Raw genomic sequence first — 9,033 nt, forward strand, 5'->3', positions numbered from 1 at the left:
ATATTTGTTCCCTTTGGGAATTTTGGTGGTTATTTATTACTTGCTACTTTTCCCATTCTAATTTGATGCTTCTCTCTGTTCTTGTAGGGTTGCAATGGTTCGAGCTTTTGCCCGTTCGAAGTATTCAAGGTATTGGTTTCATATCTCAATAGATGTTTCAACTTTACTGAGACATAGGCTATCCTGCAAGTTTCACCCATTCTAACTGTCCTCTACAGGAAAAAATAGTTGCTCCTCACTTGAAACATGACTACAACATGCTTTGCGACGTAATAGAACAGAAACAAATGGTTTCTGCTTCGAGTAAGTTATCACAAATACTTACTTGGTTTTGGTCACCGAGGAATGCTGGTTCATTGGGCTAGAAAGATGATTTATAGTTATCACAAGTTTTCTTCTTTTCTTATTCTTTTTGATCTTTTCTATGTTTGGCTGGTTGTGTCTGCTTATTAGCATGATTCAATCGTTAGGCCATGCAGATGATCCTGGCAGGTTACGATTGCTAGGCCAAATACTGCATGGATGAAGTTTAGGGGTGACTCAGTAACTGGTGGATTTTTGGAGGTCTAACTATAGGTAGCAAAGAAGGAATATAATTAGTGAAAATCCTTACTAGTGTTACTTGTATGTTTTTCACATACGGGAAGTTTGTGTAATGGCCAAATTCCTAGAGTATGTCGATCTTGATTTGGCTGGGCCATCCGCACTTACATATTATGTTAACATAGATTTTGCAACAACCTTAACATAAATATGACACTCAGATTTGGTTACTAATCCATTTTTAATTGGGATGTGTTGGATGATGGATTTTGCTCTTGTAACGGAAATGTCCCTAGGCATCTTTCATTTCTGTTGAAAGGGAAGCTAAAGCTTGAGGAAGAAGAAGAAGTTTATGGAGAGAGAATAAGGATTAAGAGAATCAAATTGTAATTCTCATTTCTGCAATAATTCCAAACACATTGTAGCTACTCCTATTTATACAATTCGCTAACCGGCTATAATTATCTCTAACTACAGATATTAGCCTAACTACGAATGTGCAACCTGCATTAGCCTAACTAACTTAGTACAAATATCAACAATTATGATAGATCCCTGAACACATTAATCATTCCCAACTTTCTAATAAGGTAAGCATGCTGCTATCTTTCAGTCCCTTAGTCAACACGTCTGCAATCTGTTCTTTACTGCCCACATGATCTGTTTCTGATCAGTTGTTGTAATTTCTCTTTTCTCAAGGTAAAAAGTGATACATTTGGGAATACTTCGAGCCCGTTTGGATTGATTTAAACATAGTAGTTTTAAAGTCAAATTTAAATCACTTTTAAGTCAAAAAATAATAAGTAGGGGGAGACCTAGTTTTGGTTTTCAACTTATTTTAAGTTATTTTTAATCTTGTCAAACACTTTCTAACTTATTTTAAGTCATTTTTGACTTATCTTAAGTTATTTTTATATTCTTCAAATATTTTCAGAAGTCAAAAACTAACTTAAAAGTAGTTCCCTTATACTCTTACTCAAATCATGTTTAAATTTTTTTCTCAAAACGTCTCAGAAAATCAGTTTAAAAGAATATTTGCGTTAAAAGATTCTCAAAAATTACAACTCAAAATAGGGTTCATGTTGAAATATAGACATGAACAAATCAGCACAAGGATCTCAATAACAATATAGAAAACTCATACTCAGTACTCAACGATACTACTCATCTCAAGAATACTCAAAATCTAAGAATTTAGGACTCAAAATCAATAACTTAACTCATATCAAGAATTTAGGACTCAAAATCTAAGAATTTAGCACTCAAAATCAACAACTCAACTCATATCAAGAATTTAGAACTCAAAATCAATAAAATAACTCATATCAATAATTTCTCGAAACTAAGGGTATAACCCTAAATTAAACTTTTATTGACTGAATTGAGATGTAGGGTGTGAGAAAGAACTCAGTCCATCACTATGAATAGTCTCACATACATTATTATGAAGCTATTAGTCTGAAAACTTTAGTGTAGACTTCATTTATCTTGAGCTTGAAGAAGAACATTAGTTTTCTTGGAGGAAATCTTTTAGCTTGGAATCTTGGGACTTGATCTTGAAAGAAGAAACTCTTTTTGAAGTTCTTAGAGTGGAAGAACTTGGGAAAACCTTTGATGAAAAGTTTTCTCTTTGTATTTTGAATTTTTTGACTTGAAGGTTTTAGGGATCTTGATGGAAAAGAGGAACTCTAGGTGAGTTTTAAGAGAATCTCTAAATACTTGAATGTCTAGATTGATGATTATGAGGAAAACTTGTTAGTTGAATGATATACTCTGTTAAAACACTCAAAAACGACTTAGAATAGTTTTAAAAAGCTTGGGAAAGGACAAAAATAACTCTATAACGTGTGCAGGAAGTTGCTGAAAATAATTGTAGCAAGCCTTCACGGAAGGGTCTACGGTTCGTGGAAATTTCCATCGTCCGTAGGTCCAGTCGTAGAACATCGTTTACTAGACATGGCTTCACTAAAACGAGCATAACTTTTTACTCTAAACTCGAAATGAGGCAAACTTGGTGGTGTTGAAAAGAGGACTCATAGACCCTTAATTTAATAGGTCATGACCACCTAGTTCATTATATGTTGATAGATTTGATCGTTTGAAATTAACCTAAGTATAATCTTATCTCAAAATATAATCAGTAGGAAAAATTTCAACCTAACTTTGTGCAAAGGTTTCTTGTGACCTTAATTATGTGTAAAAACATTGGGGTATAGGTTTAAAAATGGTAAGAAAAGACTAAAAACAACCCCTCTCAAACACCGAAAGAAGTCATTACGGAAGGTCATCTACGGTCCATACAAAAGTCTACGGACCGTAGACCCTCTCGTAGAAAACATGTTGGATTTTGGATCTCTGAAGTTGGGGTCTATGGATCTTTTCTACGGCCCGTAGGAACTTTGACGAGTCATCCTACTAAATTGTAGGAACCTTACTGGGTTGTTTCAGGACTTGGGTTCCACGAGGCCTTTCTACAAACGTAGAAGGTTCTACGAGCCGTAGTCTGGTATGTGAAACTTGGACGTGAGGATAATTTTTCAGAGCATGGTTCTACAAACCCACCTATAGTCCGTAAATACTTTTATGAGTCGTAGATTTCTTTCGTGGGACCAATCTGAAGAAATTTTTTCAAGGTATGATTTGAGTTGAAGTTTTTGGGACGTTACAATTATCTTCATATTATCACCTAGATGGTCATTCATGCCATATTATCAAAAAAAGACAATATTATCACATAGAGGAACATTCATGTTATATAATCAAAGGAGATCATCGCCTAGAGGGATATTCATGCCATATTATTAAAGGAGATATTATCACTCTCGAAGGGACATCATCTTCATTGCCCAGAGGAACATCATTTTCATATCGTTGCAAGAAATCCATCACCATAATATCATCGCTAAAGAGGCCATCAAGGTATTGCATCACGTCAACTCATTACTTATTACATCAAAATCAAAAGAGGATAATGTTCGAGAAATATATTATAAATCGCATCAGCTTTGGAAGTGGAGGATGTGAGCTTTATTTGATTTACGTCAAACTGAAGAAGTGACATCAATTTTTCAAAGAGATGACTACCCGTCAACATAGTAAAGCGCACAATCTCTCTATTTGAATTATATTTTGTACTAATTAGTTTTATCTCAGCCTCTGTCGAGAGATTTCGAGAGATGAATTCTCAATTGAACCACAAATGAGGACAACATAAAAAAGGATGCGGCACAACGTATAATTTTTTCTTAGACCCGAACTGGGACATAGTTTGAAGAGGAATATCAAACTCTTTGGACGTAAGCTAAGGAACGACTTCCATCACAGTCAAACCACGCACCCTATCAAAAGGCATGTGTGTATTTTTTGGGTTTATCGGTTACAGTTTTGCATCCAGAAAACTTCGACTCACATCGAAGGCAACTTTTCGTTCCAAATGAAAATGCACCAAGAGCTTTGAAAATTATATCCGTGTAAGTTCTTACTTATGGATATGAAGATCTCCATATTCATGGCTAAGAAGTTGCAAGCCACTTTTTCATAATTCGACTAAATTTTCATCTTTCAGAACCGAAGGTTAGCTTGACATACTAGATTTCCTTTTCAACTGATCGAGTTGAACTGCAACCAACCCCATTCCCAAGGTTTATGGATGTCGGCGAGATCAATGTTGAAAACTTGATTGTATACTAACAATCTCTCTTAAATCTTATTCTCGAGCATTCCAGTTTCTTCATAATTTGATATTGGGATAAATTTTGAATTCTTTCAACATTGTGCGCCAAATCAAGCATCTTATCGAATTATAAGTTGCCTGAATTCTCATATAGCCCAGGATATGTAGGACATCCGATACCGGGATCCGACCATAATTTCTCAAAGCCCGTACAATATTCCTTTCAGGTGGATGAAGATGTGGTTGGCCAAAATTGAATTTGTCAATTTTCTTTGCCCAAGATCTCTTTTATCGACCCTATCCGAAGAAAGGGATAATTGTTAACATCCAATTTCGGCCCTGCACGATGGAGATTAATCATCGAGCTTCTTCAATTTCAAACGATTTGAAATAATTAGTTTTATAAAGATTTAAATTATTGTCAAGTTATTTTTAATTAATTTTCTGATTTTTATGACTTTAAATAATATATGTAGTTCTATCTAATTATGTTTATAACTCCTACCTTTTACAAATAGTCGAAAATCATTTTAATTTTTTTGTTTTTTAATTAAAATTGTTGCTAATTAGTTTAGTTCAATTAGGAGAATATATTTTTGAATTAATTAATTTATAATTAAGTTGTTTATTTGATTTCATTGAGATTAAGAAGCTCATTAATTAATTAATATTAATTCATCCTATTTAATATTTAGTTCAAGTCGACAATTCAATTCAATTTTAACTAAATTCTTAATTCACTTTGCAAAGCTTAACCCATTTTCATTCAATTTTGAGACCAGAAATCAGCCCATTCTTCTATTCATTCCCTATGCCTGACCCATCAGATACACCAAATTTCCAACTCTTATTCACTACAACACAACAACTACAATTCCTAACACCCAATGCATCCATCAGCAGTAAGGGTGTCAATGGAACGATTCAATTGTTATTTTAAAAAAATTATACCATCCCAATTTTTTGGGTATTTTATAATGTATAATTAAAAATAGATTTTTAAAGGAAAAATTGTATGAAATAGCAAACTATTAATTCAAAATAAATGTTATAACCACAGTTTCATTTAATTCTAATTCGTAGCAAACACTTTGCCATTCGCCTCTCTCCCCAAAAATCTCACTTGCCACTCTTCAGAAATCTCCCTCTCCAATCTTCCTCGCTTCTCTCACTTTATACAAACACAAATGTATAAATTACGTTTGTGTTTGTATAAATCGATAGAAAACTTTATATACAAACACAAATACATATCTTTTCGTCCTATACACTTATAATTATACAATACAATTTTTTTCCCGCCCAGTTCTCTTTTGCCTTTCTCTCTTTCTCGCTTTATACAAACACACATTATACAAAATACAATGTATAATTTGTGTTTGTATAAAGCGAGGTATACAAAAATACAGTTACATATACATATACAAATTTATATTTAAATACATATAATACACATATACGACTGACAATCACAACCAAAAAACATATACTTATACAACTTACAACCAAGTCAGTTTCTTTGTATAATTGTGTTTGTATAAAGTGAGAGAGAGATTTGTATACAAATATATATGTACACAAAAATACAGTTACATATACATATACATATTTATATTTAAATACATATATAGGGAAACTTACATAAATATTCTATATTAAGAAAATATTTACCATTTATAGCAATAACATTTCTTTTCACTTGATCACTTTTAATACATTTATAATACAATTTTAATACATATTACAGAGAAAAATTTATAAAACACATATAATACAAGTTTTATTGATGGATAATACATTTATCACACGTTTTATTCACTTATAATACAATGTGTCAATTTCTTACCAAACAAGCATAATATATTTTAAAACAGTTATAATACATATATATTGCATATATAATTCACTTTTAATACATATTGCAAATTTATCACAGTATTGCTATAAATGGTAATAAATAAAATGTATTGCTAAAATCAGTCATTATTTATTAAAAGGCACATATTTAAGTAATTTTTCCTACATATATAATACACATATACATATACGACTAAAAATCACAATTAAAAAACATATACTTATACAACTTATAACAAAGTTAGTTTCTTATTGAGAAAAGACATAAAGTCACCACTATCATTGTCCCGTATTTGCGTAAAGACACCTTAACTTTGGAAGTGTCCTATCACCCCACAAAACTATTTAATATCTTTGTAAATGGGTCATTTTGATCCATTTCCTCGTCTGGGTTGTTACCACGCATATGAAGCGCGTGATACAGTGTTTTCACTGCCATTAACCAGTTTTAAAGTGCCACGTGTTGTTTTATTTCTTTATTAGTATTAATTATTTAATTAATTTACATCATCTTCCCCAAATTTAAAGAGAAAAGAGCCGTTGGTAGCCCTAAAATTACGATTTCATCTTTTTTTCCAAAGCAAGATCAACGTTGGTGCTCTCTCTTTGACGAATTCATCATCTTCCCCAAGCTCAATAAGGTAGGAATTCATTTTATCTTTTAATTTTCAGTAGAAAGCGTTAATTTGAAGTTTTTTATGGTTTAATTTCTTCTTAATTTTGTGATTAGGTTTTGACCGAAAATGTCAAATGCAATGTTGAATCATATTTGTAATGATGAGAATGATCCGATGTTGTGAGTCAAATTGCGATGCAAATATGGTGACTTACTTTCAATGCAAACTTCATGGTCGGAGCACAATCCAGCTCGAAGATTTTGGTCTTGGCCACGCTATCGTGTATGTTTCCTAATTCTTTTCTGGAGATCTTTTGTTTATGTATTTTTCTTTAATTTGTTTTTTGCGTATTTTAGGAGGATGAGTCCAACTTCTTTAGATGGAGGGATCGTGAAGATGTTGATATACGATCCAAGTACATTATTTCGAGATTGGCAAAGAGAATTAAGGAGTTGGAAGAAGCATTGGCACGTTATGAAAGTCATGTTGAAAGTAACCAAGTCGTGATGAAGGAGAAGAAGAAGAGAAAATGTTGTAACTTGAAGCTAATTGTCTTGATCGTTATTGTGTGTTTTCTATTTTTAAGCCTAACCAAGAATGTGAAGGATGGAAGTTGTAGGTGTGTGCAACCAAAATTGTCATAGACATCTTTAGTTACTTTCAAGTTTTTGAAGTTATAGGTGTGTGTAACTTGAAGCTAATTGTCTTGATCTTGCTTTGTCAAATGTTCAAGTTTTTGTTGGTCTTTGTTGTCGAAATAGTTATGATTTGAACAAATTGTTAATGTATTTGGTTGATTATTGTGGTAACCATTTGAGAAACTTCAAAAATATGTTCAACTACAAATAAATGAGAAGAGTATAGCTAAAATCAACAAAAAACTGATCAAAAAGAGGACTTCATTCCAACATAATCATTCAATTTGAAGTACAACTATCAAGTTGATCTTGTTTTGTACACACAAAATTGAGTTTGATTCCAACCAAAAACAGCACCAAAATATACATAATTAAAATTTGTTTGTCAAAATGAACAAGACAACATCAAAATGCCCTACTTCCATGGCACATGAGTCTTCTTACTTGAACTTGTTTGGCTTTGGCTATTAGCAGTAGCAGTAATTGCAGACCTAGTTTGGATAACCTTTTTAGCCCTCATTCTTTCTAGGTTGATACTGGTAATAGTTGTCTTCCCCCTTCCATTTGAATTCACATACTGGTGTGTAGCCAATATCACCAGTAACAACATCAGCCTTCTTTGTCACTCTTGTACCAGTATTGATGACTCTTTTACTTGGTAATCCAGGCTGCTTAGTCAAATAAATACATATTCAAATCAAAAGACATTTAGGCCTTGCATTGACAGTTGTAAACTTTATTGAGAGTTGTAAACTTACATTGAGAGTTGTAAATCCATCTTCAACTTGGTATTGCCAACACCTACCATTCTTGGCCTTTTAAAAGCTCTTGTTTGTCCTCCACTGTGTCCTCATGTTCTACTGGTCTCTTCCCTCTTGCTTCAGAACTAGTTTGACTATGTTGGGACATTCCTCTTCCTCTACCTAGTCCTTCATTCACATCTCTTTATTGAGGCATTCCTCTTCCTCTACTTGTTCCTGCTCCTCTACCTCTACCTCTACCATTTACAGTCTGTAATTTGAAACTCAAATACTAAAGCATATCTATGTTGTCTATAAATGATAGAATAATTAGATATATTACCTCTGTGTTTGTAGCAGTTCCATGTGATTGAGTTGGAACACCTATAGAACTTGAAACTCTTCTTGTGCCTCTTCCTCTACTACTTTCATTATTTGTGGTGGCCTGATTTTTACACATCAGTACATGCAATTACAACTAAATCTTGTACAAATGAATACATATATATCTGTGAAGAAGCTCCAGGTGATTGAGTTGAATTACTACCCCTCGATCTACCTCTTGCTCTACCTTTTGCTCTGCCTCATGTTGCTCTTTCCTGAGAAGATGGTTCAACTGACTGATTTGGACCAGTACCTCTTGCCTGAGAAGATGGTTCAGCTGACTGACATCGACCAACTTGGTTTCTTGTAGGACAACCTCTTTTATTATGTTCTTGTGTACCACATTTGCTACAAGTCATAACAACACCGCTTTTGCTAAGCTTTTCAGTTTGTCTGCTTTCATTTGCTTCCTTTCTTCTAACCTTACTTGGTCTTCTAGGCATCTTCTTGATCTTTGGTGGCTTTACAATTGGATTATTTGATATATGCCACATTTTCATGTTATTTATTGGCTGTATAAATTGGGCATATGTGCTGAATACGTCTCCGTGCTATAACAACTAACCACATAATTGATTGGT

The 9,033-nt window shown here is 33.1% G+C and overlaps 1 pseudogene; it reads right to left on the reverse strand.

Moving 5' to 3' along the window:
• Positions 1-7,743: 7,743 nt before the first annotated feature.
• Positions 7,744-8,285, reverse strand: LOC125819269 (uncharacterized; annotated as a pseudogene).
• Positions 8,286-9,033: the final 748 nt, after the last annotated feature.

Source organism: Solanum verrucosum, unplaced genomic scaffold, assembly GCF_900185275.1.
Source record: "Solanum verrucosum unplaced genomic scaffold, falcon-dt-bn FXZP01000207.1, whole genome shotgun sequence".
NCBI classification, from domain to species: domain Eukaryota; kingdom Viridiplantae; phylum Streptophyta; class Magnoliopsida; order Solanales; family Solanaceae; genus Solanum; species Solanum verrucosum.